The sequence below is a fragment of the Geospiza fortis genome, unplaced genomic scaffold (assembly GCF_000277835.1).
Source record: "Geospiza fortis unplaced genomic scaffold, GeoFor_1.0 scaffold173, whole genome shotgun sequence".
Classification (NCBI taxonomy): Eukaryota; Metazoa; Chordata; class Aves; order Passeriformes; family Thraupidae; genus Geospiza; species Geospiza fortis.
In genome coordinates this window covers 3809790-3834246 of record NW_005054334.1, presented here as the reverse complement: position 1 = coordinate 3834246, position 24457 = coordinate 3809790, and the positions used below count along the sequence as shown (strand labels likewise).

General features: G+C 49.2%; 1 protein-coding gene across 1 annotated transcript in view; it reads right to left on the bottom strand.

The window, feature by feature from the left end:
* CACNA1I (calcium voltage-gated channel subunit alpha1 I) overlaps positions 1-509 on the bottom strand; it is a 164764-nt gene extending 164255 nt beyond the window's left edge. The window contains exon 1 of the mRNA XM_031057759.1: positions 485-509. The gene's annotated coding sequence lies outside the window, so the exon portion shown is untranslated. The remainder of the gene's footprint in view (positions 1-484) is intronic.
* Positions 510-24457: the final 23948 nt, after the last annotated feature.

Genomic DNA, 24457 nt, shown 5'->3' with positions numbered 1-24457 from the left:
GTTCCCTTTCCACCACCACCACTGCCCAAAACACAGACCAAAATCAATTATTGCTACTTGTTGGGTAAACAGAGGCAGTTTCACATACATGGGCGCTGCACTCGGACATACACGTACCACCGGACATGCACACAGAAAGAACTTTCCTCTCTGGAAAGACAGAATTATTCCCATTACAGACATGTCTACCCTCAGCTTTTACTTCTGCCAGAGAGGAAACAGGTATGAAAGAGAACAGGAATGATGCAGGTACATGGGTGGGCACAAGTTTTCTATTAAAAGGACAGCAAAACGAGACAGACACAAGGTTAGCAGGTGTGCATGCGTCTCACCTACCTTTGCATGGAAAAGAAATCTCCGAGGGAGAAGTCTCCAAGTCAGAGAAGCAAAATAAAATAATAATGAAGATGCTTTGAAAAAATTCCCCCACCAAGATAAAAAAAGGACCCCCCCACCTCCCCCCCTTGCACACAGGCACACTCACACGCAGACACGCACACCTCGGTGCCCGGGGTGGGGAGAACAGGAGAAAAAAGATCAGGATCAGCTGAGTGATGGGGAGCAAAGAACCTGCCGGCGAGGAGCGGGGAGTTCTGTTAGATCCGTGCCTGCGAGGACTGAGCGTGTGCAGGAAGGAGATGGTTTAAAAGGAGAATACATGGTAAGAAATTGTGGCTGCTCAGGCTGGAGTCTGAAGCTCTAGAGTCAGAGCAAGCAAAAAGAGGTTAAAAAAAAGGACCTCTTCCTTCACAGGAGGGCTTGGGGGGGTTTTGCCTCTGTGTGTTTTTCCAGGCGAGTGGTGTTAAGAAGTGACAGAAGCTTCCTTCCAAAAAGACCAGAGAGAGGGTCAAAATAATTGCAGGACGCTGAGAGGTGATGGAGGTGTGGGTGGGGGCAAGGTAAGCTATTCCATGGTGGGGAAGTGAGGAGGAAAGGCTGGTTTGTGGTTTCTGTCTGTCTCGCTCTCTCTCTGCCTCATGGTACGTTCACCAATGGAGCGAACTGCACAGAGAGAGAGAGAATAACTGTACAGGCAGAGAGAGAGAAACACCGTCCTTACAGTGACACCAAATGTCTTTAGGGGAACCTACAATTAGAGGCACAGAATGCAGGAATTCTTACAACACAGGAGGAAAGGCAGAAATCTCCTTGCACAGCATCACACACCTGCATCCACAATGGGGTCTCAGGACAGCTGGTTTGCCCCTTCCTTCAGCCCACTCATCCTTCCTTTTTGGGTGGACACTGCCTTCACCATGCTTGCCTTTCCTTGAACTTTTAAGCATGTGTCCCTCCACAGATCAAGCAGGTTAGAGAATTATCACTTGGGAAGAGTTAAAAAAACAAACAACCCTCCCCCCAAAAGTCCTTCCTCAAAACCAATCCCTCCTCTCCGCCCCATCCTACTGGCAGATCTGTTACTGGAACTCAGGGGGTGGGAACAACTCTCTGCAAATTAGTTTCCCATGGCACTTTGTGAAGCCAGGGGAAATGAGGGGGATGGATAACGCGCAGGAATCCCACCTTCCAGTGGCTGGAACAGAGTACAGCCTCCCCAGCCTCATCCAATGGAGGCCCAGCACAGCCATCTGCCCCCACTGGTCCCATTCTGTGGCTGAGCCCTACCCCTCGTGAGCACAGGCCCCTCATTCTTGAAGCATCAACCTTCAGTTTTCCTAGCAGGAATCCCAAGTCCACCCTGGGAAAGAGAAACTACAGGAAGCCATCACACTCCTCAAGGCTTTTCATGGGTTCAGGCCAGTAAAATTCTGGCCAATAAAATTCCACATGTTACAAGACATGGAGATATTTTTGTTTCTACTATGGGCATATATTGTAAATAAGAAGCTAAAAAAAATGCCCAGCTGCCAGCTAGGGCATGACACAACAATGCAGCCCAGAAGTTCTTCTGCTTCCTTGCAGTGTTCCACAAAGCCTCTCCAAACCTTCCTCACCAAGACAATGTCCACTCCAGCTGTCACAGACTTTGCAGTGCATGGCTAGAATAGCTGGGTCAAGGTAATTGACACATCTAAACTACAAATGGCTGGGAAACCAAGCACTTTGATCATACTGAGAAACAGAACCCTTGGATGTTAACTCTCCGCAGGAAGGCAATGGAGCAAGCCCACCTTCTGGTAAAGTCAGGACCACTCTGGCTTTACCTTAAGGAAACTCACACATGTTCACCACCTAGGGTGAAAACCATCCTGTAAATCTCCTCTTCTCTGCAATTTATCTCCATGTGGCTTGGGTTTGCTATGCCAGGGACTTGAGGCAGAAGTCAAGGAGCTTCTAGCCACTTACATCACATAAGCCAGGCTCCTTGGAGCTTCAGCAACATGGTTGGCACCATCACTGTCTCTCATGAGGCCCCTAAAAGACTTTGGGACAAAGACAATGGTTGCTGTCCGCTTTTAACACAACACTTTTGTGTTTTTTAAAGTGTTTAATCTTGTTACCTCTCCTGAAAGGTAAACTCATCCCTTAGAGGATTCTCAGGCTGCTCCAGAAGTGCTAAAAAAGAAAAGAGAGCAGTCTTACAAACAACAGGAGCGTTGGTAGCATCGAATGTTACCCGATGAACAGCTTCCATGAAAAGCAGCTCTTCCCCAGACAAGTCCAGCCTGTCTTTTTTCACAGCTTCTGACCAGGCCTGCAGTTCCATGGTACCCACGCATCTTCCACAAGCTGGAAAGAGATTTTATTCCAGGATAGTAATTTTCTGTGGTAGTCAGACCTCTCCCTGCCCAGGGTCAGAGCCTGTTTGCATGGGAGCTGTGCAAGACACTATCTCTGGTCACCTTTGGCCCCAAAGATGGTTGTGCTTACTCTGAGGTCATTGTCCTGCATGAGCTGGAAGGCTCCCACCAGGAGCAGGGAGCCATCCACAACAGCAAGCCCTTGAAAGTGAAGGATTTTGGGACATACCAACCTCAGCTTCTCAGTATGATGGGGATGTGGTGCTGGGCACAACCACAGACCCACAGAAGAGTTTGGGGTGATACCAGAACTCTGTAAGTGTCCCAAAAGCTGGCTGAGGCAGGTGCCCAAACAGATCTCTAGAGAATCTCTCCAACTACTCAGGTGTCAGGCTGCTCCTTCCTTAACCAATTCTGGGCGGTGCCCTCAGAGGTTCCCTCCTCCCTAAGGGCCCCTCTCACACCACACAGTGACCATGCAGCGCTCACAGGCGCCCACATCCCACTCACACACACCCACCCACATGTGCCTTCCCCGCGCCTGCAGAGGAGGGGCTGGCTGACCTTCTACCCCTCTGCTAGCAGGGCCACTCTGTGCTGCCAAGGTTAATCTCCTTGGCTTCTTCCTCACCAGCTACAAGACACTCACCATTCCCTCTCCTCATAAAAATCATCTATTATTCCTTCCCAAGAAACAGAAGGGCTTCAATTCTGTCCCAGAAATGATGAATCTGAGCATTATATGATTTCAGATGCCTGTAATTCACCAACAAGCCCCTTCAGGGGGAACAGGGAAAAATGCGATTAAATTTATTCAAGCATGAATATCAAATGAGAAAAGGAGAATGAGGAGGGCAGGAGAGAGACGGTGAGGCAGGGTGGAGAAACAGGGCAGTAAGGAGAGGCAAAAGAAACAAAATGTTAAAGGGAGGTGAAGAGTACATGCAGAGGGGCACAGCAGGACAGAGGCACATAAACACACACTCAGGACAACCTGTGGGTCATCTCTCATGTCTTCATCCTAGGATCATATCTGTTTGCCTTCCAGCACATCCACAGCACAGGCAGAAAGAGACATTTGAACTCTCACTCAGACAAACCCTCCAAATGGATAAAAACATGCTACAAACCTGGAAGGAAGGGAGAGAGAAAGGGGCTGGGTGGGGAAATGGAGCTGTGTCATTCAACACATCACAGATTTGGAGCTGGTGAAAAGAGCAAGCCCAGGGCAGCCCATGCTCCAGAGCAGAGCCCCCTCATCCCCACAGCCCACCCCCCCATCCATGCATTCTGGGGGGGATTTCCATGGGCCTCCTGGTACATACAGCTCAGGCACCCCTCCAGAGCAGCAATTCCAAGCCTCCCTGAGCACGGCCCTCCTCTCCACCATCCACAAGGGAAGGGACTGAAGATGGTCTCCTTGTCCTGTAGCTTACAGGGCTCCATCTGCCACCCCCAGTGCACTTTCAGAGAGTTTTGTCATCGGTCCTGACACAGATGGGCTTTCTTGGAAGTGACCTGGGGGTAGATCACACCAGACGTGAGCACGGCACAAGCTGCTCCTACCATTGCATCCAGAGCATTTCCAAGAGTTCCCCTCTGTTCTTTCTGTGATTTTTGAGAGGAACAGAAAAGTCCACATTGTTCCTGTCACTACCTGAGCCAGCAGCACTGGCTGGTGAGTTAGTAAGGAAAGTATGTAATTCACTGTAGCTGCTTAAGAAGGTGGACCAGGGGAGAGGGGAAAAGCAGGAAAGGGGGAGTCATATCAAAGCAGAGACAGCTCAGTGAGATGCAGCCCTCCCCTCTGCAGGTTTGCAGGTGGCTGTGGGCTGAGCCCACCAGGCAGCAACCTACACTGGATTTAAAGGCATCTTCTAGCCAAGTCTCACAGGCACCATCGTGCCTCCTGCCAGGCTGAGCCAGCCCCAGCCCTTGCTGCAGATCCTGCTCCCCTGCATGGCACATGGGAGGCAAACACAGGGAATCCTGTTGCTGTGGCCACAGGAATGGCTGCACAGCCCATTCCATCCTCCAGCTCATCTGCACAGTGCACAAAACCCTTGGAGCTGGGTCCACTGCATGCCCAAATTAGCCATGGCTGCATGTTGTCCACGCTCATCCCTGGGCATGCAGCAAGGGAGGGGAGCAGTCAGACAGAAAGCAATATTTGCCACAGTGCTCCCAGGTAGGGCATCAGGTTCTGCATCTGTTGCTGTTGTGGGCTTATGTTTGCTGCTTCCAGGAGACAGTGCCCAGCTTTTCCCATATCCTTCAAAATAGAAAGAGAAAAATAAAACGAGAGAGAGAGTGTAAGCTCTGACGTGAACCTAACTTTAGATCCAAGGGCTGATGACTCACTCCACTGGGGGAGAAGTGGCTGAGCTGGCTGTAGGTTTCTGTTTATATACCTCACTGAGCTAAATATGTAGACTGAGAAGTTCTTCTGTTCTGGCCCAACAGCTTCAATCTGCATTTTATCCATCTTAATCTTAATGTTCCCTTCCCTACCAAATCTTTCTCTCTTTTTCCCCAGCATTGCCTTCCTAATCCCCTTGATGCTTGCTTTGTTGTAGGAAATTGAAGAAACACATGTCCCCACCTTCCACTCCGGTGTTTATGCTTAGACTGACAGGGGATTTCTGGAAATGATTCAGTGTTGTGACTCTTAAATACAGCTCCTCACACAGAACTGCCAATGCTTTCCAGACCTGGCCCAGCACTCCCAGCCACAGTGCTGGCAGTCACAGCCTCTGATGCCTCCTGATCTGCTGGTCCTGATAGCTACACAGCTCACAGGATGAGCACCAGTTCCCTCCCACTGCTCCAGCATGGAGCTCCACTCCTGACCCCACCCACGTGCACCAGGGCTGGCAAGGTGCTGTCTTCTCCAGCCCAATGCCCTGTGGCATGATGTCACTTTGCCATCATGCCTCAGGCCCTAGCTGTCACACCATCAGGTGCTCCAGGAGGAAAGGCTGACAGCCACTGCCAGCTATTGTCCACTTCTGAGACCAGAAAACAGATTTTTGTCATCAGCAAAAGGTAGGTCTGTGAGAGCTCCATAAATCATTTCACTTGCCAGAGCATGGCTGGCGCTCCCAGCACTGTCCCTCACACACTTATGGCACGATGGGGCCATGGTCACTCTCCTATTTGCCACGGTCACTCTCCCATTTGCCACTCATCACATTTCAGACATGGGCTGCAAACTGTCCATCAGCTGCACAGGAGGTCACTGTAACATCCTAAAGTTGGAATATCCTCATCCCTCCTCATCTGAAACAGCAAGGAAGGGGATGGTAAAAAAAGAAAAAAAGAGCTCAGAAAGAGGCAAGGAGGAAATTATAAATTAATTCCTCCAGTAGAGAAGAGAAACAAAGAGCGTGCAAGAGAAAAAGGAATCTCCGCCCCAAAGGACAGATCAACTATGGTGGCAGACAAGTTTCTAGATAAGAAACAAAGACCATTTACCAGAAGGTGGTTTTATGAAAACCAACAGTAGAGAAGAAAAGCATAATGATAGAGTGGGTATTTGACAGAGAGGTCTCCAAGGGATGAAATTCAATTTAACACAACAGCTCAATCCAGGAAAGGAAGATCACCTTTGCTGTTCAAGCAGATGCTGGGAAGAGGAGCTTTGTGTTCAAAAGCCCTCTATAAATCTTCTCTAGATGTAAGTCTGTGGGACCCAATGGTGAAACCTGGATCTGAGGTTCCCCACGGCATCCTTTGGGTTTGGACCTCGACTGTGGTACATCAGTTCCTAAGGGACAGTCTCATTACCTATTTGTCATCTCGCTCCAAACCCTCTCATCTTCAGGCAAGACATTAGAGTGGATTTCCCAGCAAGTATCAAAGCTGAGCCATTCTGATCTGCTTCACCCCACTGATCATCCAAAGGACAACATGGGGAGTCTTCTCCATGCAAGAAGCACCAGCACTTCATTTTGGAGAGCATAGACAATCTAACAAGTATGTCTGCAAAATGCCTCTTGCCGAAGGACAGGCTCTGTTTAGGCTGAGGTCAACAGCATCCAAGAGATCCAATACTCTCTTGGCTCAGCTGTGCTCCTTGGCTCTGTCAGGCAGCCCCTGTCTGCCCTCACACAGCCAGAGGGAGGCCAGAACAGGCAAGAGGTGCCCTCTGAGCAGCAGCTACTCCAGGAAGCAGAGAAAAAGGCAGCAAGGGCTAGGGAGCACCGAGGGCAGACTGCAGTCTCCTCTCAGGCATGTTCACTGCTCCTTAAAAAAAAAAAAAAGAGAGAGAAAATCTGTACCTCAGATAACAGAGTCCTTCTCATCACCCATCCATCCCTTTGGCTTAACTCTTTGAGGCTCTGTGCCATGTTCTGCACAGCTGCTTTGTCTCACCTGGCTTTGGAGCCAGGGCAAACATCTGCACTCTGCTGAGTGGCAGGGAGCAGCAAGGGGTTGGAAACCAAGAGGACTGCCGGGGCTAGTAAGAGTAAAGGAGGAAGATTTAGAAAGGCAAAATAAAAAGAAAGGCAATCTTGTGGTGCCACCTCATGATGGGTTTGCACAATGTAGCCTGGGCCAAGAAGCCCTGGGACCAAGGGCAGAAGTGGAAAAGTACTGAGGTGGAAGTCTATATGGTTTAAGATCAACAGAAAGTGAGAGCCATTCATGTTTGCTACAGCTCAGGAAAGGCATGACCTTGACTGAGACACTGCTTTTCCTGAGAGCAGCAAAAGCCCAGGGAAGGCAGTAGATAACTCCAGCACAAATGATAGAGAACACCTAAACCACTGATGGATTCAACCTTTTTCCATCATACTGTACCCTCTGGCAGAGAAGCTATGGACTAAAGGAACAAAACAATATAGGAATGAAAAGGAAAATGTGCTTTTTATTGTAGGACTCACCACTGCAGTGGAGGGGTAGCTGCAAAGATGCCTTTTGCTGAATCAAAAACATAAACTGGCACAACAAGAAAGGCTTGAGACTCACCTGCTCTCCCACATAAGTGAAAATTTATTTCATCCAGTGATCCTTATTCTGGGCTCTGGGGCAGGAAGAAACAAGATCAAATCCCCAGGACATAAGCTTGGAGGAACCTTTCCTGTTGGGGTGACTATCTCCTCAACACTCTCTCTTTCCAGCTCTATCTGAAGCACAGTGCATTACTGATTCTCCTTCATCAGAGGGAACATGCCCTTTCAGGTACTTGATGGTACCAGCAAGGAATTTTCCAGGTCTAGAGATTGCTGATATACTTTCTCTTCTATTGTTGAAGTATAAAACAAGGCATCTCCTCCAGCATATTTCAGCTGGAGAAATGTTACATAAGCATTTAGTTCTCATCTTAGGGACAAGGAAACTGAGGTCCAGAGAAAGAAGGTGATCCATTCAAGACCACCCAGCAGAGCAGATGTAAATTCAGGTCTGCCCAGTCCCTGCTCAGCACCCACAGAGCGGGCCATCCTCTACCAGCAGCCAGCTGGGAGAGCCCCTGATTACCAAATGTCACCTAACAGAAACCAAATCTGACATTCAAGGTGTGCACTGCCATGGGGAGGGTGAGGAAGGTGTTTCCTGCCAAACTTTCCTTTACACAGTTCTGTTTTTCCCTGTGATAGGCAGTTTAATTTTTCTGTGAAGGGAGGGTATGGGCAGAAATTCAGATCTTGGAGTAGATCAGCTAAACCAATGTGGCATACCCCGTGCTTCTAACTCTTCCCAAGTCCCACAGTCCTCTTGAATATATTTTCTAAATAAGAGAAGAAATAGGAGAGACAGAAAGATATAAATATTGAAGGCTAAATTTGAGCTACAGCAGCGCCTGAGGGAGAAGAAAAGAAAAAAAGAAAACAAACAAACAAAAAAGAATCAGAGAACAGTTTATCAGATGCAAGGTTAGGAAGGGACAGGGGTTATGGCTAATAATAAGCCAGTTTTGGAGTGGCCCTTATATACACCCAAGGGCTGCTCAGGAGGCCTGGGCAAGGTCAGCAGGGTTTATTTCCAGCTTGCAGCACAAGCCTGCCTGCCTCTGGTCACCCTATCCTGCCCTCTCTGATGTGCAGACTTTGAGCAGAAAAGCCTTCTTCCACTCTGAAACCCACTGGGACACGAGGTCAGGCCCAGCAATGTGCAGAGCAGGCTGGTGCTAGTGGGTTGGACAGGGAGGAAGGGACTCCAGCATTTTAAACTGTGAGATGAAGAGTAAGAAGAGTTCCATATGAAACAGCTCCCTGCAGTACACCAAGAAGACACCCACAAAATACTTTGCCTGCATGTGGACAGAAAAAATATGTAGCTTCTTGTCTCCACCAGTACCCCAGAGCCACCATTTCAAAGAGGAGATGCCTTGATGTCAACTAGACAGCAAGGCAAGGGCCCCAGACTGGCCACGAGCACTTCAGAAATGCTTAATCTCATCTGCAAATCAAGAGAGCACAACACCATCCTCCCCAGCTAAAAGGCTGCCACACAGCTCCAGGGAGAAGGCTGCTCATCTAAGACCCATGCCTGCTGATTGCCTGTCTATCAAGCTAACTAACTGGGGCTCTCCAAGCCAAATTACAGAGCTCTCAGCAGCCAGCTCTGAGGTGGGATAGAGCCCTTGTTAGCCAGAAAACTGCTGTGCCATAGCAGGCTCAGACTCTGCCTTCCATCCCCTTCCAGCCTCCCTGCTGTCATCTGTTCCTGGTGAGTCTCCTCATTTCCCTCCCCTGGCCACCATGGGTCTGAAAAGCAGCCAGGCAGAGAGTTCAGACACTGTGAAAGCCGCCAGGGTCAGGAGCCTGTCTGTGCCTAGACATGCCCTCCAGCACTCACATACCTGCCTACACCTGCTCACAAGCACTCACAGCCAGAACAAGGTCAGCCTGTGCCCACACAGGGACATCTTCACAGACATCACCAGTGGCAGGGTGTCTCAGGCAAGCACAGCCAGAGACAGGCAGGACTGCCTGCCCACGGGAAGCATCAGGCAGGGCTCAGGGCTGCCTGCATTTCCCTCCCAGCTCAGGCACAGACAGGCTGGGCACCTCTGTGTGAGTCACCTTCCCCCTCTGAGCAGAGGGCAATATCTCAATCATTTTGCTGAAGTGTGCTGGAGCCCAAGGCTGAAAGGCAGCCTGTAGGGTTATTGTGGGTCCTGAGCACACACTCACTGTTCTGCATGTGTCACTGCTGTGAGCTGAACCTTCAGCAGCCAGGGACACAGGCAGGGAGAGAGACAGAGAGGACAGGGGACACTTCAGCTGCGTGCAGCAGGAGCAGATGTGGTGAAGAGGGGCCGGCAGGTGGCTCCCAAAATACAAGTGCCAGCTAAGGCTCTCACAGCCACTGGGGTGAGATCCCAAGGCAGAAAGTAGCACAAGGAAAAGCAAGTAGGAAGGAAATAATCTCAAAGCTGGGAACTGCACCATCAGGGAGATGAGACCAAGGCTGAGTGTTGCAGTGTGATGCAGTTCCCTGTTTTAGCTGTCCCGGTCCTTTCCCAGGTGTGGCAATACCTTCCCCCTTCCCCTCTCCCTGCCTCCTGCTGAGAGCTGTCCATCAATCTCAGTAGGCCAGCAAGGCCATTGTCTGATTGGCGAAGTTCAAAAGATGCCTCTCAGCCCTGGGGACAATTGGCTTGTCTAGGTGTCATTGTCCCCGAGACTTCCCCCCTCCTACCTGGTTGGTGGCATACCTGCCCCTTCCCTCCCCCTGTCCCCGGGGTTTAAAAGGACACTGAGACCATGCGGTCGGCATTCTGTGGAGCTGTTACCAAGATTCAGAGATCTGTGACCCTGGAATAAAACTCTGGATTAACCCTCCGGCAGAATCCGTCTCCTTTTCCTCTTCACCTCACCTAAAGCCTTTCCATCAGAGGTAAAGCCTGAGTTCCTCCCTGCCTGGACTTGTTCCAAGAGCCAGCTGCAACATACAGCCAGCCAAAGGTGTCTCTGAGGTGAAACACCACAGCTGCTGCCTCTGGCCAAGCAGCGAGGGCCAGAAGAGCCCAGGCACGTTCCACACAGTAATACTGGGATTATTTTCCAATAGCTGAGGAGAAGACTTCAGCCATAGCAGGTAGGCAGAACCTACAGCCATAAGTACTGGAATACTGTGTTTGGGTCTGAGGCTCCCAGCAGAAGAATGACACAGACCCACTCCAGCAGGTCCAGAGGAGAGCCACAAAGATGATCCAAGGGCTGAAGCAGCCCCTCTGTGAGAAAAGGCTGAGAGAGTTGGAGTTGTTCAGTTGTTCAGCTTACAGCAAAAGGCTCCAGAGAGAACTTCCATCAACCTTCCAGTACTTAAAGATGTCCTGCAAAAAATGAGGAGGGACTCTTTACCATGGACTATAGTGATAGGACAAGGGGTAATGGCTTTAAACATAAGGAAGATAGATTTAGAGTAAATAATAGGAAGAATTTTTTTTCTGTGAGGGTGATGAGGCACTGAAACAGGTTGCTCAGAGAAGCTGTGAACACCCCATATCCCTGTGAGTGTTCAAGGCCAGGCTAGATGGGTCTCTCAGCAGCCTGGGCTAGTGGAAGGTCTCCCCTCCCAGAGAACTAGAGGATCTTTAAGGCCCTTCCAACACAAACCATTCTATAATTCTGTGATTCTGTAAGTGGGCAGAAAGAGGATGAAGGTAAAGAGAGGTGCTTGAATGTAATGAGATATCAGAGGAGAACGAGTTTCTGCGAGCCCATAGGACAGACAGGGGGAATAAAAAACTGTGGGGATAAAAAACTGTGGAACGATGAGATTGGCACAATCTTCCTATATCATTTTCATGTGCTGCTGTGCACCCTGGATAGAGGAAACAAAATCCTGACCATGCAGATATGTTGGCTGAGGGGACTTAAAGGTTGGTTTTGAAGGCAGCCACCCAGGGAAAGCTCATCTGTTTGCTGACTGCAGGCAGTAGAGTGGGTTTCCACTGCTGAGATGGTTTTCCAAGTAGCATGGGAGCTTGCACAGAGTGAATTGAAAGGTTCTCCGCCCCTTAGATCAACACTACAGACATGTTCAAAAGGAGACACATATACACATAAAATCAGTTCTCCTTTAGACACCTTTTTGGCTCACACCTAAGCCAAGATTTAGCTAGAATTAATTGCCTTAGTGAACAGCAATACACTCCAATCCAAGCCTTGTGAGGCAAATCTGATGAATGACTTTGGTTGTCTCAGAAAATGACATGCAGTCAAAGTGGTATTTTGAGGAGTGAAGGATAGCATGCCTCTCTGTAAGGACTTACAGTTCCACGGGTGATGGACAGGTTTTCTTCCATCATCTTGAGAGTGATGGGGGAGGAGAGCACAGGGCTCCTCCAAATAGCTGGGAGAATCATGCCACCATGAGCAGAGATGCAGAAAGCATGCCCTACCAGAAAGGTACTGAGCAAAAGGAAGCTGTTTAGACTACAGAAGATTGAGAAGGGGTGCAGTAACCATCCTCAGATGCACACAAGTTTGCTAAAAAAGGAGAAGATCTCTCAATTCTTAGTGTCCACAGTGGACAGAAGCCACAACGGGCTTACATTGCAGCACAGGGATTTAGTGGTGAGGAGGGCAATGCTCAGACTGCCTGAGGATCATCCTGCACTTCAGGGCTTTGAAACCAGGCCAGCCCAAACCTCTTGGGAATAATGCATGCATTGATCATCCTGGGATGAATATGAAGTCAATGACACCCTGAGGACGCAGCCAGGCCTGTCTTCTGTGGGTGTCTAATCCCAAATGGCCTGTGGCCACCACCACGATCAAGTGTTGCTATTGTGGTGCGTTTTGTGGAGAAACAGCAGCTGTTTCTCCCCTGGCCATTTCTTCCTGAGCAATACCCATTTATTTTGTCTTCCTGAGAGTCTCACAGAGCCCAGCATGTGTTTGCAACACTTTGTGAATAATAACACTCATATATCTCCAGCAAAATAAAAAACTGGGTCAGCTAAGGCATATGCCTGTGTACATGAGGAGCAGCCAATGCATCTGCCAATGAGCCCTACAGTGCTGCAAAACCCAACCCACCAGGCCCACAGGGGCTGCAAGGCAGTGTGCCTCCACAGGGGAAAGAGGGGAGAGATCATCTATAACTGGGAACACACAACCATTTTAGTGACATTTCACAGGTGAAATCATGAATAAATCAGGACCTGAGAGAGGGTTCTAACAAATTGCTCATACTAATATCCTGGCCACTGGAAGAGAGGGAGAGAATGTGCAATTACCCCAGCTCCAGAAGCTGCCTCCAGTGCCTCTGATTTGTGTGCATACATATCAGAAAGGGCCAGGTGCAATAAACCAGAGACAGGTACCTACCTACTGTAGTGTGCAGGAGGGCAGCTAAGGAGGAACGTTCAGAAGGAAAAAATGAGTCAGGGTAGTTGGGGAAGAGCAGAGACAAGACAAGAGCACATCACACTGCAATACAGAGACTTTTTTAACCCAGAGGAATTTAGAAAGAAACCAGAGGCCTGGCTCACAAGCTGGAGCAGGCTCCACACAAGTGGTCAGAAGGTCACAGCCCCTGAACCTATATGTTTCTCCAGTGGCTGCAGCCCATGCTGTAGATGCCAAAGTAACTGCACTGCATTAGAGAGAAGCTAAGCTTGGGATGCTTGTGAAGAGACCAAAATGAGGAATCTTTGCTCTGTCCCTCCCCAGTGAGCAGGACCTTCAGCCACCTCATGTACACTCGTGTGCCTGTGCACAGCTGTCCCTCTTGGGCAAAAATCCAGGCTGAATTCACACTCTCTGTTAGAGACAAAGATGTTTGCTGAAGCAAGGCAGCCAAAATGGAGAGAGAATAAACCTCAGCAATGGGAGTCACAGGTAGGAGCTGCCCAGTTGGCCATTTCTCCTCCCATATTTTACCAAGCCCTGGTGAGCAGCAGTGGGTTCCCTGAAAATGCTGTGCTGTGTGATCTCAGCATGACCCCACGTCCTGCACATTAAGGTACAGCCTGGAGAAGACAGAGAGCTGACTGATGTTACCCACTGCCCCTCAATCATCCCTGATCACCTCAGTGAAACTGGCTTAGGTCAGTCCCCTCCCCAAGACATGGATGGGAGACAGGAGAGGGCAATTGCCAATTTTAATGCATCCAGCAATAATCAGGATGGCAAGGATGTACAGAGCACAAAATCAGGCAGCAGGAGCACACAGGCAGGGAGCCGGAAATAATTACCATGATACTGTAACCAGAAAACACAAGGCCAAGCTATTTACCATACTAATTAGTGTTTATCTCTGTTTATGGCTGCACATGGCAGTGGAATTGGAGGCCTGATTGGAGGAATAAATGCTTAAAGGAACAAGCTCTGGATATTAGAATTAGACACCAGGTCAAGGGAAAGCTTCTGCTGAGCAGAGGACAGAGCTAAGCCATGCATCCTCTCTGCCTGTAGCGGAAAGTTGGAGCTGCTGAAAGGAAAACCCAGATGGTCCTTCCAGAGCACAGCTATGGGGAAGTGCCCAGAGACTGCTACATGCTATTTATCTGCTAATGCATCTCCATGTCTTCATTTCCCTCAGGTCTTTTTTCTGCTACACTGTTTCTCTTGGATGCTGCAACCAGATTAAAGATTTCCCTGAAGTGTTCCTTAATGTTCCTCCCTCTAAACTGAGTCTGTTTCAACAAAATAAGACACAATTTTCCCAATATTACTGCAGAGTTATTTTTCCAAGGCAGTTTTCCCGCATTTTCCCCCGTCCAACATATTTTGCTTTTTTATTTCTGAACAGATTCAGAGTAGAGGCACAGGAGAAAGGGAGGGATCTGCTGCAGTTTGCCTGGTTGCCACTGACAAAGGTGAGCACCAGGATGAAGATTCAGGAGTTTATAGCAGGACCCCTTGCTCCAAACCCTGGCCCACCACTGCCTTGTGTGTGACCTCTCACTGGGATGTTCTGCCCAGCAGCAGCCAGTCAGCCTCTGCTGCCTGTCCTCACCACTGCCTGCAACAAAGCTGCCTTGACAACAGCAAGAGGTAGCTGAAATACTTGCCTAACCATTTTTTAATTTGTTTAATACTTTAGGCTATGTCATAGGGAAATAAGTCTCTGGAGGTGCTGCTCATGCTAGGGAAAAGCCTGAGTGTTGAGGCACTGGGCACTGACGATCTTTCCAATCCTGGGTCCATCACTCCATCCTGCAGGGGCTGATTCACTCTTCCCTTGCACAGCTCATCGCCCACAGAGTCTCCCCCCCCCTCAGAAAAGCCCTGCAGCTGGTCTTGTCTCTGCCCCCTGCACTTCATTCTTCAGCTCAAGGATTAAAACAGTGCCTGCCTCTGTCCTGTGAAGCTCTCTCCCAAAATAAAATCAAAAAGCAGTGTTGGCCCCAATCTGTCCCTGTATCTTCCCTCCATGCTACATTACCAGGTGCTCTCAAGGAGCTTGGCATGTCCTATTTGCTTCCATCTAGGATGTGATATCTGAAAACCCCTGGGAGACAATGGCTTTCCAGTCTGGAGAATTTGCCTCCCCCTCTGCGTCAGATGTGTCAGAGCAGCATTTCATTTACCTTTTCCAGTGATTTTTTTTATCGGTCTAGTTATTAATGAGGAAGTTTAACCCACTCCTGGGCAAATCCCTGGAAGTCAAACAAGTTATGGTGAGGGGGAACAATCTCAAAGCGAGACAGACTCCAAGCAGGTGCTGACCCTTTGGTGCACGAAGAATGATCCCACCTCAGCTGATTCTGTCCCCTGCAAAGGCCTGTGGGCACCCTGCCTGCCCCCAGCATGGCTGGCTGTGCACTACAGCCAGGTCACTCTCCCTAGCTCTCCCTGAAGCAGCACCCTGCACTGCTGTGCTGAGAAGCCATGGCAACCATGGCCACCTCAACACAGCTTCTAAACACAGCCAGGGCCAAATCATTGGTGCCTATCTGGGAAAGGCATTTAATTTCCCAGATAAAAAATAACTCACAAAATCTATTTGAGTCTGTTTGTCTGATGTTCTTCTTTCCTTTATCCTCTTCCTCCAGGATAATGTCCTTACTTGCCCAGTACCCAGACTTTCACCCTTCTAACCCGTATTTTCCCCACCAAAGGATTCCACCGCACACCCTTCACAGTCCAGACATCTGAGAAATTGCCATCATGAAAGGAAAATAAACTTCTCAAGGGGAAAAAGTGACTACATCAAAACCTCACTCTCATCCTTCAAAGAGGGCTGCTGTAAGCTGCCCAAATTCCAGTGTTTCCAAACCTCCCCTCCTCCATGCTCTTGTCACTTTGACAGACACAGACACACCTGCAATGCCTCCTCCACACCACTGCCCTTCCGACCAGTGCTCCCATCATGCCAGAAGACAGCACAACTCTATCTGCATTTACATTCTGGCCACAGGTGAGGGGAACCCAGAGCTGCCCACAGAGTTTACCCTGGCTCTTGTACAGCTGCAGGAGGGAGCTGAGCAACTCCTCCATTGCCACCAGTCCGTACATAACACACCCTGACACACAGCAGCTGCTGGCCCATGGACCATGGCAGAAATTTGCACGCCCATATGTTGGCAGCTGAAGCAGTGCAGAGGCACACCTTGGCCTGTGGTGCAAGGGGCAGCTCAGCAGCTCTTCCAGAGCAACACCCTCCCTGGGTGCTCCTGGAGATTCCTGGTGTCAGCTGCTGCACCAGGGGCGAGTGCTCAGTGTCATTTGTCCCTAATCCTGGGTGCATCTCAGTACAGTTGGCTCAAGAGCCAACCTCTGCTGGGAGGCAACTTAGGGAGAAGAGGTAGAGAGAAAGAGAGGAGGGAGGGGGAAAGCAAGCAAAACAAAAAGAGAGCAATGTGAGTAGGAGCCCATAAAACAGAACAACACTGCTAGGCAGAGCAGCAGCTGAATTGGCTGTGACAGGCAGACCCTCTCTGCACCTGGGATTCAAACACAAGCTTATTTTCCTGGTTTCTTTGAGAGACAATGAGTCCTGACTACCTGTCACCATGTACCCAGGAGATGTCACCAGCAGAAAAGGGGCCCCAGGTGCTCCTGACCCACATGGCTGACACAGTTATGAAGGCTGAGGTCACAGGTTACATTTCTCAGAGGAGAGCAGTGAGGAGCTTAGAGGGAAAAGAAAAAAAAACAACTGAGCAACAGCAAAAAGCAGAGATCTAAACCAATGCACCTGTCATGACTCCTGGAGTTCCCAGAGGATCCAGGACAGCTTTGCCTCCTGCACAGCTCCTGTTCTGCACATCTGAGGGGCAGGGGAGCAGTTGAGCAATGTGTGCCTCCAGACAGACACACTTCATCCCCAAGTCCCAGCAGGTGCACAAGTGAAGACATTCCCTGTCTTTCCTCAGCTTGCTGAGGGGCCATGAAGGACATATTCCCAGAGAGGTAAGGTCAGGCTGTGCCAGGTCTCCTGACAAGCAAGCCACACTCTCAGCAGCCCATCAGGACAAGGGTATCAAAACCAGCTGTTCCTGTTCACCCATAAGGGACCAATAGAGGATCTCTTGAAGAAGACCAATTTCACCCTAGAGCATGGCTCCCCTTCCCAGGGCTGGCAGCTGGTGCACAACCCCAAAGTGAGGGGCCATCAGATGGCATTTTTAGCCTCCCTTCCTGGGAAGGAGCAGAGCAGCTCATGCCACATCTCCTGGTGAGACACCCAGCCACTCCTGTGCACTCTCACGTGTCCACACAAAGGTTCCCCCTATGACTCAGCACCTCCCCCTGCCTCCTCCTCCTCATCAAACCACCTGCACACCCTTCACTGCTGCAACAGGCCCAGTAGCTGCTTCCAATTAAAAGCTGCTGTTCTCACCAGTTTTTAATAAGAAAAAAAGTAATTGAAATTTAATTTAGTCAATGACCAAATGTCAGGGTGTGAAAACAAACCAGCATTGGCTCAGGTTCTATTAGGAATGAGCTTTGGGAGGGGATGGGGGAGCTGCCTGGGGTAGCTGAGGGGGATCTGTACAGGAGGTTTTGAATCAGGGTCTCTTGAATCACCACATCTGCCAACCATATTTCTTCCCTAGGCCACCCCCAGCATTACATGTGAAGCCTCCAGGCACCCTCCTTCAATAATCCCCGTACTCCAGTAAAAACTTCCCTTCCCATCCCATCCCCACAGCCTGCAAGCAGAGCCTCTTTCCTTCCTCTCCCCAGCTCTGCTGTGACTAGAGCCCCGTCAGAGCTGGCAGCCACAGGCCAATCAGCACAAACTGCTGGCTGGGAGAAAGGGAGAGAAACAGAGGAGTCTTGGGGGCCCGAGAACAAGACAGGACTCGTGAGTCATCCTCTGCATACCCACAGCCCCCGCCGGCTACCGCCGAGCTCCGAGCTCCGGGAAGATGCTGAATATTCGATGAAGGGGTTTTTTTTAGACCTGCTGAAAATGGCAAGGGAAACTCCACTGACAATTTTTAAAAAAAAATAAAAAAGGAAAGATCACAATCTCATCGCCACAGCCAGTCTTACACCTTCCCTGAGGATATGTTAGAACAGCCAGGGGTGTGAGAGGAAAGCAGCCCATGGCGATCTGTTTCTGGCAGGCAGAGGGAAGGGAGGATGAGGGAATGGCTGCCTGAGGGTGCAGTGTTGCCATCCCCACCGGTATGGATGTGTGCAGGTGCACAAGCAGCCCGGGTTTGCAGGAGAAGGGGCAGAGCACATGCTGAGGGAAAGCATCACCATTGCCTGGCTCTGACACCTCTGCCGGAGATCTCAGCATCTCTGCCCTGGCTGCCACTAGAAGACCTCCCTTGGGAAAGGCAAGGTTAAATATGATACTTTGCAATGCCAATCCCTACAGCAAGGACAAGGGGCACAGGCTGTTTTCACACAGTGTCACATGAATCACTACAGAAGTGTGGGGTGACAAGGGACTACATGGGGTCAGTTTGCTCTTCCTCAAATCAGTGAGGCAAAAACCACCTCTTGCTAATGTTAACAAAGTAGGCATTTACTCCTTAGCTTGGAAAGCTCCTTCACATCAGCTGACATAGAGTCAAATCTTCCCAGTCAGTATAACCTCAGCCCAGTAAGAGAGGGAGCTTCTGTTGCACCTGGGTGGGACTGTCAGAAGGAGATATGGCACAAACACTCCATTCTAAAGCGCAGTGCCTGGCTGGGGAGGTGGAGAAGAGGGTGGAAGTCAGGGATTGCAGGCAGGGATGCGGAAGCAGAGTTCTGGGCTGAAGCCCCTCAGCTCATCATCAGAAGAAACAGAGTGCCACCAGAATGGTGCCAGGGGAAGTACTCAGCACAGCTGAGGGAGGGGAGGATACTTCTGTGTGTGAAGGAGCAGGATGCAGAGATTTACAGAATGATAGAAATTTTCTCCCATTTTCCTCTGCCCTGTCATTTTCTCTTCTCACTTTTTCTTCTGGTCTCTGTCTCACCTTCTGTCTTTCCCTCTGTAATCACTTGTTGGCAAATCTTCTCCAAAATACAGTTATTTTGAATGTGTGTTCCTCTACACCCTTTACAATATTTTCTCTCCCATTCTCAGTTATCCTCCACACTGGCAAAGCTGATCAGTGGAATCATAATAATATTGAACATGGTGAAATGGTTTCTTTCACACAAAAACTAATTATTCAATGCTCTGCTTTCAGGTACCAACCACTTTCATGCTTTTCCTTGTCACTTCAGATGCAGAAACTCAAATATCAGCTTTTTTTATTCCCCTCTACCATCTTTTCCACTTGGAAGGGAAGGACATTCTCTATCATATATTTTTTATCTGCTCCTTGAGAAAGCCTGAGAAGTAAAATGGACTATTTTAGTCCTATCCCTCATTCCCAGTCAGATGCCACTCTTGGGAAAGCCAATCTCCTCAAGTTAATGGCTTGCCTAGTGTGGAAGTAGCAAGTGATATATTCCTTGTCCTCCTGACATCCAGACCTTTGCCCAGACCCCATCCCCATCACTTTTGTGCTCACTGCACAGACATAACTGCCCCAGTGCAGAAGCTGATGGTCCACAGTAGGGTCATGCTTTTTGCAGTAAAAGAAGCAGGCAGATTATTTCTGCTTGTGATTCATCCTAGGAGAGAGAACAGTGTGGGCTCCCCATTTCACTGTGCGTCACAGAGCCTGCCCCCAGTGGGAGCCCACAGAATGACTGGTGACAAAAGGCATCTCAGGCGGCCTCCAGTCCAAATCCCTGCTCAAAGCAGGGCTAAGTTCAAGGACACAGCAGGTAGCTCAGAACCTTGTTTGCTTGAGTTTTGAGTACCTCAAAGGAGGCAGACTCCAAAACACCTCTGGGTCACCATCTCACAATGGATTCACCCTCATGTTTATGGTTTTCCTTCATACAGAGCTGATATTTTGCAAGCTGCAACTTGTCTTTGCTGCCTATTGCCCTTGATGCTCACTTCTGGGAAGAGTCCAGCTCCATTTTCTCTACACACATCCCCCATTGCCTCATCAGTCAGGTCCCCCTTAAATTCCTTTCCTGCAGGCTAAACAAAGCCAGCACTCTCAGCATCTCCTTACATGTTATGTGCTACAACTCCTTAGCCATCTTCATGGCCCTCCACTGAAGCCACCCCAGTTTGCCACTCTCTGTCTCACAGTGGAGAGGCAGTACCTGAGTCTACCTCTCCTTGTTTGGGATCTCCCTAGGTTGAGCTAAACCTTGCTCTGAATATTTCCTCCTCATTTTACTGTTAAATGGATGATAACCAGCCTCAGGCTGTCCAAGTCCTTTATGTTCAATAGAAACTGCAGTTTGGATCACCAGGTTCATAAGACTATATCTAGATTTTGCTATCAGCAAATCAGATTCCCAGTGCACAGGAAAAATTGCCCTGACAAAACCAGGATGAGGTATCAGATGATTTTGTAAACCTCTTATCAGGGATGGGGAGCCAGAAAACAGACCTAGTCTTGTCTTTCCTGCCCAGCTGTCACTGCAGTTTGGCAATTAACTCACCATGCTTTATTTATCATCAAAATTTTCAGTCAACAGCCAAAAGAGAAAGGCACATTTTTCCTCTGTAAAATGTACTCAGCCTTGTCTCAATCTCTCTCAGCATTCACTTCTACCCAGCATCCTTAAACCCCTTCACTTGATTCTTAAACAGGAGGGAGACAAGCTTCAGGAGTTCCATCTGTGCTTGGTAAAGGGAGGAGGAAGACAGATTCACACCATCTTGACATAAAAACAAACAGAGAAAGGAGCAGGGCCCCAAGACAGCGGCGTGGAGAAGACTCTATTCCTCCTGCACCAAGGATGATTGACTTGGGGAACTCACTGCCGAAGGACACTGTCAGTGCAGGCAGCTTGAGTGGGTGTTTAACTGGAGGTAAGTGGGTTTAGAGGCAGAGATGGAATTTAAACCTTCCAGTAACTGTGGCAGCATCTAAGGGCTTCCAGGTGGGCATTTGTTAAATCATCAGGGATCTCTTCTTCCTTCTTTCCTGTGAGATACCTCAAAAGAAGCATCACATGTTGAGGGTCAAATGGGAAGGATTCTCTTCCTTCTGACAGACCTGTGCAATAGCTCTTCCACTTTGGTGGAAGTTACCTGGAGACCCACACACATTTGCCCCGTTAGAACAGCTCTGTGAAGAACTTCAGTGTTGCCTCAAATTACCTAGGGGGAAAGTGCCACCATTCCTGGGGAAGGCCACTGTATTTCAATTACATGGAGATATTTGAGAGTGATTTTCAGTGAGATGCACAGTCCCACCTATTCCAATTCCCCTCCCTCAAGCTCCTGTTGCCATGGCAATGGTACTGACAATTTCAACGCATAAACCCAAATTTGCATTTTAATGGAACATAATTAGAATGCTGAGATAAACGATTCTTCCTTGATAAAAGGTAACATAAACACCACATCTCACAAATATGCTCTACCAAAAATTATTGTACATACACACACGCACAGAGCCTATACATCACTGGGCTGTGGGAGCTGGGAAGTTGCTTTCAGTTCCTTCGTGCCTAGCTGGGAAATTTTAAATCCATCACAAAACCCCACAGTTTCCAGAACAAAATGTTAGAGTTACCAGATGTTTGCTGCAAACTGACAGTCACCTCTCCTGACTGCTGCCCTCCTATTCAGTCCTCCCAGGCCCAGTCAAGGTGAGCCCACATCTGCTGTCCCAACACTGGACCCTGAGATACTCTGTGTATGCTGACAGCTCCCAGGGGACAAAGAAAAACCACTCCCTCTCCAACTGTCCTAATAGTTATTTTCCTTTTGTTTTTAGCTAAATTTGTTGTGAGATGTGCTCTCACTTGGTTTTCTGCAATATGCCCAAGAGTGTATTCTCCAGCTCTAGGATCAGGAAAGGAGCACATTGGTAGCACTTATCTCACACTGTCAGCCAAGAGGCCAAATTGCTACAAGAGGTCAGAAGGAGATTTTAAAAAATAAATGTTGCCAAGACATCTTTCTTTACTTCAGCAAAAGGCAGGGAAAGGGAATGGAGGAAGAGGAGAAGCTATTCTGCACCAAATATGAAATCAGAAAATGAATTTCTCCTGCCCTTGAAACAAACTAAATTCCAAGCAGGCAGCTGGGAGGAGTGCATACAGACAGAAGAAAGAAAGAAAAAAACCTTAAAAATAAAAAAAGGAAAGAACAGGAAAAAAAAGCAAACACGTGAATCAGAAAAACTGCAAACTGCCTGGAAACTTCATTTTGCTTTTCAATTGGGAAGTGAAATGATGTGTACTTGGGTAGGGACAATTACACCTGGGAGAGTCCTAAAGTAGCAGCAGCCCAGACCAGCTTCTCCTGACCTGGCTGAGTCCTGCTGGGCCACCCAGCCTTCAGGGGACTTCAGGCAGCTCTGTGAACAAGGGAATGGCACAGGAGTCACCTCTGCCACGAGGCAGAGTCCATCTGCCTCATCTCACCTGCCTGGGCTGTGAAAGCAAAGCCACACGTCCTGCTGAGCAGCACTGACAGTGCACCACTGACACCGAGTTGCTATCTGCCAGTGCATCACATAAATGACACAGAAGTTGCTCCTCAGAACTCTGTGGCCTAGATCTGTCCATTTCTTCCTGCAGAGAGCTTTCCAAGGGGTCTGCTTCAAGTCCTGCACCTTCTATGAGCACTGGCTAACTAGCCATGTCCCCTCTATTAGATTTGTATGACTAGGGCCCAGAGGGTTCAAGCAGCTCACTGCTCCTGCTCCATCATCCCACACAGTATTCAGCCTGGTAGAACCCTCATTCCTCCTCCTAGAAAGTCTTTCTGTCCTACTTCTCTAGGCTGCACAAAAAAGAGCATGTTTGCCTCTCACCACTCCCACCACCCCAGCTAGCAACTCCATTTAATCTTTCTGCCCTCCTTCATTCACCAGAATCAAATATTAATTGGGCTGCTCTGTGATAAAGTGACTGTTAATGTGCCTTGGCACGGGAACAAGCAGAGCTGGATTCAGCCTCCAGTGCAGCATGCAGTTGAAAGAGCAGGGCAAGGTGAGCCCAGTTGATAAGTCTCTAGGGCTCCCCAGCAATGTGGTCAGCCACAAAGGCTGCAGGTCCTGCTGGTTTGGATCCAGTTGCTTTCCCATCCTCTCTAGCACTGACAGCTGTGTAAATGCACACACACACAGTCACCTACAGCCACCCAAACCATACACAGTGATCTGGCTGTACAACAGCAGCATGGCACACCGTGCCTGCCATGGCACTGCCTCCCTTTGTGCAAGTACTCCCAGGGAAGACACTCACGTGGGTGCTGACGTGTATATGGGGTGTGCTTTCATCCCAAAATAAATCATAGTGTTCCCAGTGAGACAGGGAGAGGCTGTACAGCAACACACAACCAGACCAAAACACTTCCCTGGAGCTGATGGCTTTCCACATGACCCTTGTTCAAACTGCAGTTGATTAACTTAAAAATAAACTAACTCTCCTAAACACCATCTGTGCCACTGATACAGTGGTTCATGGGACATTTATTAGTTACCTACTGTCCCTTAAGACACAGTTCACAGGTCCTGCTCAGTAGGGACTTCTCAAAGGTTGCCGACACAATCCTAGGGTCCAGTTTACAAAGTTTAAGGAACAGAAAACAGAGTAATGAATATGAGAAAGAAAAGAGATGGTCTTTCGATTTAGAGGAATTCAAGTGCTGTGTGTGAAGATCAAGAGATAAAAGGCCCTTGTTGCACTCATGCCCCACATTTTCAGCAACAGGGGCCCATGGCTCCAGCCACTTGGCTTCCTCAGCAAGAGGAAAGAGCAGCGCCTGGCAAGCCTCCCTCCACCACTCACCCCCACCATCTTTGGGGGCTGCCACAGTGCCTCCCAGCTCTGCCAGAGAGATCTGTCTGTGGCCCCCATGGCCACTCAGAGTACAAAGCTGTGCTGGGCCCAGGGCTACACAGGGGTGCTGGCAGATGGGACAATAAACAGCAGTCCAGAGCTGAGCACTAATTAGCAAGAGACTTGCTGCCCAGCCAGCATGGTGACCACAGGAGATGAGCACGACTCAGACAAAAGTCACCCTAACGCCCCGATGACTGTCACACAGGATGTGTGCTCCATGGCAGTGGTATGGATTTGCACAGGATGTGTGCTCCATCGCAGGAGTATGGATTTGCACCCCAAAGCCCCTGTGTAAATTGCTGGATCTGTTCCCAAAGCTTGTCAGGGATGGGTAAAACCTACAGCAATTCCCCGTCTGTCCTGAAAATGTCTTCCGTGCCCTCCCCCCTGCTTCTGGCAGGGCCTTCCTAAAACTCATCACTCAACTCAGCACACACCTCTCCTGGCCGCAGTGCTCGTGGCAGGCGAAACTCAGCCTCACAGTGACATCTAGTGAGGAGAGCCCTGGTGGCACCATGCACC